This window comes from Adelges cooleyi, unplaced genomic scaffold (assembly GCF_023614345.1).
Source record: "Adelges cooleyi isolate 19-005CV unplaced genomic scaffold, UGA_ACOO_1.1 ACOO_flye_CR_arks_rails_tigmint_CR_PRNA_108, whole genome shotgun sequence".
NCBI classification, from domain to species: Eukaryota; Metazoa; Arthropoda; class Insecta; order Hemiptera; family Adelgidae; genus Adelges; species Adelges cooleyi.
Genome location: NW_026095761.1, coordinates 428825 through 437247, shown reverse-complemented (window position 1 = coordinate 437247; position 8423 = coordinate 428825). Strand labels below are relative to the sequence as shown.

Here is an 8423-nt window from a genome sequence, read left to right as displayed (position 1 = left end):
CAGATGGCACTTTATATGCGTCTCTGTAATTCTGTTTGTCCACCGTAATTCATTTAACGAGCAGCCAACAAGGTATAATTTCACACTCAGTGCTTATACACGTACATGCTTACTCGAATCGTTCAGCGTTTTAAGACATATTTGAGAAAAATATTTGTAGAAAACTGTCCAAGTACATTTTGATTGCATAGTGCACGTATGGGACAAGTCAAAAAGTACACAGAAGTTTAAAAATATGATTTGTATAAAAGTAATATCCAATTCTGACACAGTGATAGTTTAAAAACAATTTATTTTTACTTCTGTCACTTTTAAAATACAAGTGAGATAATATATTAATTAAAATAACTATAAGTTCAAAAAAATATACATTTTTACGGACCTATCTAGTTTTTGCAGTTAGCGGATCATAATAATACATAGTGAGTATACGAATTTCAGTATTTTCAAAAGAAAAGTCTGTACCAATATTGATAAAATAATGTCTTACGATAATTAATTTCCAATAATAATGAAAATGGGCGTTTTAAGCTAAAATGGTACCTAACCAAATATTTAGTAATTCATTACGATATTCAGCTTACTTTATTATTAAGAAGTATGAGATCCAGTTAAATTCCAGATTACGAAGAGAATTTTTTTGGGATACGAATTCTTGGCATGTTTTTATAAAAATATATTAGAAAGCAAGTCAAGTATTGTTAATTTTAAAATGTCCAGTATTTATAATAGACTTACTTTTAAAAGGCGCAACACTGTAGTATTACAATGTTATCTGAACGTATTCTAAACAGTGTACCGTCTATTGTATTGTGGTTCAAAATACAATTTTATGACGATTGCACAATAAACAAAATATTAGTATGAATTTTTAAAATAACTTTCTGAATCTAATTTGCGAAAACTATCAAAAATTCCAGCCTAATTAAACACGGGTGACTTTTCAGGGCCACACACTGTTAAAAACAAACCTATAGGTACCAATTTTACTTTCTCTCGGATTTATTATGTTATAACTCATAAGGCAAAAGGCATATTATTACATCACAATAGGTCCGCTAAATCATATTTTGAGTCATTAAACACAGTGGAGATCTTGAGCAAATAAAAACTATAAAACAATATTTATTTAAAAAAATATTATAAGATATCAATCGGTAAAATATTTGATAAAATTAAATTAAATTTTCTGTTATCCTAATTCTCACGTTTATAAGTATTCTTTAAATAATTTAAAAGTTAAGCTACTTTTCATCGTAATAAGCAATAATGATTTATTCGTCATCACCTCTCGCCACGCAACCAACCAACACTATAGCTTCTGTACGCCCCTTCTTGTTAAAGAAAGTGTTATTTTACCTACATATGTCAAAGTAAAATGGGTTGGTGCCCATTAATGTAAAAATAAAATCCTAAAAGCTCAAAAAAAAACTACAAAACTCAAAATGTATAGCAATATAGTTTTAGCAACTTTAATAATTATTGCTTTTGGCTGTACGGTGATTAATGAATGATTTTGACCTAAATTTCGGTTATTTTATTAGACCATAAGCCTGTTTTCTATAATTGGGAATCGAAAATCCGGATTTTCACAAAAAACGCAAATTCATCAATTTAATATAAATATTTATTCAAGTAAACTGTTAGTGATGAAAGTTTAAAAATAAAACACAATACCGAAATGATAAATTGCTTTTCATTTTGGATTTGTTAAAATTCGAAAATCCGGAATACGAAATTGGAATTTTACTTAGGTGTACACAGCTTCATAGTGTATTAATATTTTAAATGTATACGGTTTTTAAGTGGCTCAAGTTGAGTTCCGGATTTTGGGATTCCCTATGCTACAGGCTTACCCGTCACCCAATAAAGTTTTCCTCAGCCTTCTAAAAAAAATCCTTATCGTGTACATACCTCAGAAACATTATATTCTATAAGTTTGACACTGGATGTGTTCTCATGAGTGTACATTTTAGTATTTAAGTTCGAAATTGATATTTTGCGAAAAATCTTCCGTACCCAACGCATGACTAACAACAGCTGGAGTGTAGCGTCTTCTCGATAGCGTTTACCATAGATCCCACTGCGGTCTTTTTGTTTGGAATAATTATTAAAAATATCTTCAGTGCCCCAGCTCACTTAACCATAATAAGCGACGGTGCCGACCGGCGGTCGTGTTTGGTTTACGATAATTAGGTACCATTTACCAAGTGACCAGCTAAACCAAAAATCAGGTAGTTATGGCCGGTGGACAACAGGCCGCGTTGCCGTCGAACGTCGCCCGTCCGCATACCGCGACCGCGCTTTTTCTTGCTCCGCGGTATCCGTAGACGCCGACCGTGGCCGTAATCGCCGTAACCGCAGTCCACGTCCGCCGACCGTCTGGTACGCACCTCGCACGTCGGCCGCCGCCATTTTGCCGGTAAAAATTTACTGATCTCGTCGTCGTCGTCGTCGTGTTTTTTTTTTTTTTTACCGTTTTTCCCCCGTGGTATTTGTTTTGTTTGCGTTTTTTTTTCCCTGTGATGATCGGTTTATTATTAATAAAATAACAACCGCACCTACAACGATAATATATAATATTATTAGTGTACAATACAGCACTTTGTTATTGATAATACGCCGCTTTATACGTTATATTATATTATTTTGTTTTGTTGTTTTTGTTTTAAAGACTACCCGCAATACTCGCGCAAACAATCCGGCACACTGGTAAGTACAATCGAATTTTGGAATAATATTATGAATAATAATAATAACTCGTTGTCGTTAAAAACGTTACCGACGATTATAATAATGTCGCATTTTCGTTCCGAGTACTAAAGTGCTATTTTTGTATAAATATATTATATAATTTTTTTTATCACTAGACATTTTTTCTGGTTTTCAAAAAGTCACCAGAATCGGCCGTTGATATGACTTGATCAAAACGATTATTCAAAAAACTGCAGTAAACAAATCGGTCAATCTCTAAAAATATTCAGTCATAGAGTCTGTATTATCAATTGTCTTTATCTGTGGATTATTACGGTTTAAAAAAACTAATAATCACTTTGGTCTCTTTGTAATTGTACGCATTACGACCAAAAATACACCCTAGAGATACCGACTATAATGGTCAATAATTCAATGTTGTTCCACGTCTAGTGTTTTAATATATGTTTTCCTTCAAAAATCACTCATGTCTATCATTATCAATTAGTACTGTCGATTTTAGACTCTACTTTTTTGTAACAATATAAATTGTCATTTATTATGTTCAACTGCTGTAATAATGACCTCGCAAAACTATCTTGTCTGTACTGTTTGTTTCAAGTGCACGAGAGAAAAACACAATACAATTTACTAGGTATTGGCTGTAAATAAACTATATAGTTTTGGTAAATATTGGATTAATGAAACACCACTATTATATATTAACCAATTATAAAAGTACAAACAATTTTCTAAGTAGCATAGCGATTCCTCGAATCGAGAAACCGGCTTTAGCGCCTTAAATATGTATTCTTAAAATTAAACATTGAACACAAATGTGTCACATTAAATATTGGGCGAGTTAGAAATTGATAATATTAAAATAAAAATTATGTACTTGGCTAAAATAAATTATATTTTCAATTGGTTCCAGTTATTTCGAAGCCTAAATAATGTAAGTAAAACAATAATTAAAAATATTTAAAAATACCCTTCACCACAATGAATAAACAAGATGTACTTTAGTAAAATTACTTATAGTAGCAAATTTAGAAAAAATACATAAGTAGGTATATAACATATTTTCCATTATGTATAAAATAACAACCTGATAACGGTACACTATTTTATCACTACTATATCTAATATTAACATAAAAAGGTTCGACACATTCGACTTGAATAACAATTTGATTCCATACAAATCATATTTGGAGGCTGGTGATTGTCTAAAACAAAAATGTCTTAAAAAAGTAACTATTCATTGTTTACAACATTATTAACTGTTATTATTGTTCCATTTACATAGTTCTAGGCTAAATAGGGTTTTAAAGAACTTGAAACTAATATTTTATATTGTTACATTGCGTGTACGTTATACAAGGAGAGCAATTATTATTACCTCATTAAAAATATATTTTAAGAATAGGGTTGTTTAAGCGACTTTCGGTAATTTCCATAAGTATTTTACGATTTTCTTTGGCTTAACATGTACTGTGTGTACTACAATTCAAAGTAATTAGGATTTTACTCGAGAACAGGCAATTTTGGGAATCCACCTAACTTTATTGGTAAAACTAAATAAAATATAACAGCCATTTCTCGATAAATTATCAAGTATAATATAATATATTAAAACCAAGTAGTTAAATTATAAAATTGTCTTATGATTTTGTAAATTTGTTTTATACTGGACTGAACAATAATGTGATAAATTAATCAGTTTATTAAAGCAGATTCATTTAGACGTTAACGGGAGTGTTAACTTACGTGTTTGTAACATAAGTAGTTTTTACAGAAGTTAAAATGTATTATTAAAAACGTTTAATTCTAGTTAGTTAGTGTTTGGCAAAGTTTTAATCCTCATTGTTTATAATTTAATGTATGCGTTTACTTAATAATCTTAAAGATTTGTAAATAATCGTTGTTTTAACCTGTAATCATCAAAATGTGCTTTAGTGATATATTCTAATTTTTTACTCACAACACAACGAATAAATCGGTTGATTAAAAAATATGTTTTTAACGCTACTGTACGCATACAAATATTTAACATTTTTTCACTGATATGAAGTGAGCGATTGTTAATTTACATTATAATCGGCTAATTTAAAGTTTTTTGTTATTGGAATATTTTGTTAGTATATCTATTTTGTTTTATTAAGCCATATCCATTTTAATGAACATAACTGTACGCCCATACCTTAGTACATATTTTCCCCTGTAGGTATTTTAAATTTGATCACCTCTTCCGATTACTCGTTGTCTACCAAATTAATAACGGATTTTAAAACAATAATGAGTTATTTGCTGCATGTAAAAAGCGGGTCGTTATATGTTATCAATCAATTTACTAAAACTTTTATCATTTTTTAAATTTCCGTTGTGAATGCATAATTAAAAATAAATAAATTAGTGTTACTTTTAAGGGTTATGAATCACGTTACGTTATGCGTGATTAAAGTTGGATCAGTCATATTTTGTCATTAATTATTCCAAATGGGTATACTAATAATAACGTAGAGGATATGTATCGAGCAGAAGCGACATGAGTTATAGTATACTATAGTTTCAAATTGTCTATAATATATTCAACAATATCTAATAAGGACATAGTTGGACACATTTCGATAGCGGAGAAGTTCGATAACGCGATATACATGGCGACAATACACGTGAAATTTCAATGTTACGCTTTATTACAAAATCATGTACAATAGTAGAAATATTGATAAAAACCACCGGCTCCACTTCACTCTCGTTATCGCTGTATACTATTAGTAATGTTTCGAGCTGTATGTATCGACTGCAAATAGTCATTGTGGACACTGTCAACTTCACGAGTGGGTGTCTAGAGATATGAATGTAACATACTTAATAAACTGTATTTGTCCCAATTATCAGAATTTCCACTTTTGTTCATTTTAACACTCATTGGGTTCAGCAAAAATTAATGTATTATTATTATGTGGAAAGGAAAGCGAAGAAGGTAAAACTTAACTAAAATTGCTTAAAACAAATCTCCTCGATTTCTTTTCGTCCTGGAACTACAACTTGGGATTATGGCAAAATACGTTTTCATCAAACTTTACTAGAAAATATCATTATCGTTATTTATATTAAATTACATTTTAAAAGTTTTTATAACATTTTGGTAAGCATATATTAAATATTTAAAAAAAATATATTGTGAGTCTTTAGTTCGGTTTTGAAGAAAAATGCCGACATCGAATGTACTTTAATAGGGAATTTTATGTTTTTTTTTTTGTTATTTGTTTTATCTTGCAGTAATAATTTAATAAGCTATTTATTTATTTTATATTGTTATTTTTCAGTGCCGGTATTAAATTTATATACACATATATATTATTATATTATATACATATCAAATATCTCTGTAGCTTTCCCATTATTCGTTATATTAAAACAAGTTTATTTTTATTATTATGAACAAAAAAAAATTGATTTGTAAATAATTTTATAAAAATTGAAGTATACATTTTCAATAAAATAAAACACGGTAAGTAAATTATATTGTTTACACAGTACAATGGATTTTATTGTAAAAAACGATAATGTGTCTGTTACTGCGAGATAAGCTTGTATATGTACATATACATTCGCGCAGAATTATTTTCAACGAGTATTGTCAAAAAATCAATCGCTTAATTTACGTTACAAAAGTTATGTCAATATTAGTTGTATGACATATCTCCAATATTTTTTTACCAATTCTCGTTTTAATTTGAAATCAGATAAGGGTATATTATGTATGTATTGGTCTACATTAGCGGTGGGAGCTTTTCAGTCATTTAATCACATACATTATGCAACACTAACAAATATATTTTACCTAATGCCTTTCCAATTTTTTTTTTGTAGCCTTTGACATTTGTTTTATATGGTCATATCTATTAAGCAGTCATGGTAATTTATATTTTCTTTATCATTCAAAATATTCATTACTTAAGTGAGTAATCGTATTAGTCTAGCTGTTGTGTTCACTTAATAGTAGGCGAATCAGTATCCAAGTATCAATTGTTTTAGTCTGATCGACTATGAAAATTATTCATTCATGTTGAAATATATTGTAAAAAAAAACAAATCATATAGTAAAATTCATTTTTAACAACTATTGTGTCTTAGTCATTAGCCATCACGTGCAGATTAACAAATATCTGGCTGTAGAAAGTCGTGGCAACCGAATCCCTTAATTTATAATTTTAGTAATATTATTATTTTTAGATTAATATTATATTTCTATTAGCGGTTTGTAATGGCACCTAGTATTTTAACTATTTATTTTTTTTTACTGAAAATAGATTAAAATTTCATATTTCATTTATTGTTAAACAAAATTAAAATTGGTTCTTTCAACAGTTGGCAAAGATTGTACGTGTTCGCTATTAGTGTTATTATGTGGTTGAACTTCAATACGATAGCAATGTTTATATACGGACTTTAGGCATATATACTATATTTGTTTTATCTGTCCGGAGGAGGGGGAAGGTTGGTATTTGCACAGGTTTAATTAAATTGTTTTATTTTTTTTATACATGAACTAATCACGCATTGTCATTGCAAAAATCTCTCAACTTATTATTATGTAATGTCTACTACATGCGGTAGTGTCCATTTAAACAGGGTTCGACTTAGGCAGTCCACCGCTTATCGCGTTTTTATAGTTCCATGCAAAAATGTTATTAGGTACGCGCGTTTGTTGTTTTAAATAAATTACTATTATTTTTCATCTAGATGCGGAAAACGAACGGTAATCAAATGAAAGCGCGCACCATTGCATTGTAATTATTTGTACATTATGTTCGTTTTACAACTTGTTTATTAATGTTTTTAAATTGAAATTGTTTTTTTTTCTTTTTTTGTGGGCCCATTTATCATATATTATTTTAACCACGCGAGAACGATGGCATGTATCCCTCCCGGCCCTACCTGCCCCTTTAACAAAATATTGGAAGGCGACAATTTTTGACCTTTTATTATACCCTACATTTCATTATTCCCCCCCCCCCTTTGCATACATATATTTAAAGTTAGTACAGTTTAAATGTTACGAAATGTATTTATTCCCGCCTGCCTTCACGTTAACTGAAAATTGTATTGTGTTAAGCAACTGGAAAAATACAATTTCGCATCCTTACCGAATCATTTTCATTTTTCCGTGTCCGGTATTAAATATTTTTGTAGTATTATCATTATATTATATACCTACGCACGTACAAAGCCCAATGTACGGATGTTTATATATATATATAGTTCAAAAGATGCCAGACTAACGCGTTAGATCTTAAATGTCGCCCACCTGTTTATTGTAAAACAACACCCTTTCTTGTTCTAGCGGCCATAGATAATTAAATGAAAACAGAGATGTTTTCTCATAGCACGTTTGATTTTCATTTGAAAGGTGCCTGCCGTTCTGTTAATCTTGGAAAGAGGAAAATACGTAACGTAGGATCCCACATAGAATCTTATTTTAAAGATTTGAATATAAAACGCTTTATCTTGCTTGACATCGTAAACTCAAAATTTCACTTTTACAAAGTTATTTACCAAACAAGTATAATCAAAATATAATATGTATATTTTATATCACTGAATTATGCTACCAACAATGAATGGTATTCAACTGATAAAATTAATAGTTGTGTATAAACGTTGTGTCGATTATATCATATTATAACAATGTAAAAGCGATTATAGTGTTTGGGTGGG

At 29.7% G+C, this 8423-nt stretch overlaps 1 protein-coding gene across 3 annotated transcripts in view; it reads left to right on the top strand.

Annotated features, from left to right (window-relative positions):
• Positions 1-2352: 2352 nt before the first annotated feature.
• LOC126838937 (putative polypeptide N-acetylgalactosaminyltransferase 9) overlaps positions 2353-8423 on the top strand; it is a 119440-nt gene continuing 113369 nt past the window's right edge. For 2 of the 3 annotated variants that reach the window (XM_050573763.1, XM_050573745.1), the window contains exon 1: positions 2353-2712. The gene's annotated coding sequence lies outside the window, so the exon portion shown is untranslated. The remainder of the gene's footprint in view (positions 2713-8423) is intronic. The other variant, XM_050573754.1, reaches the window with a different exon arrangement.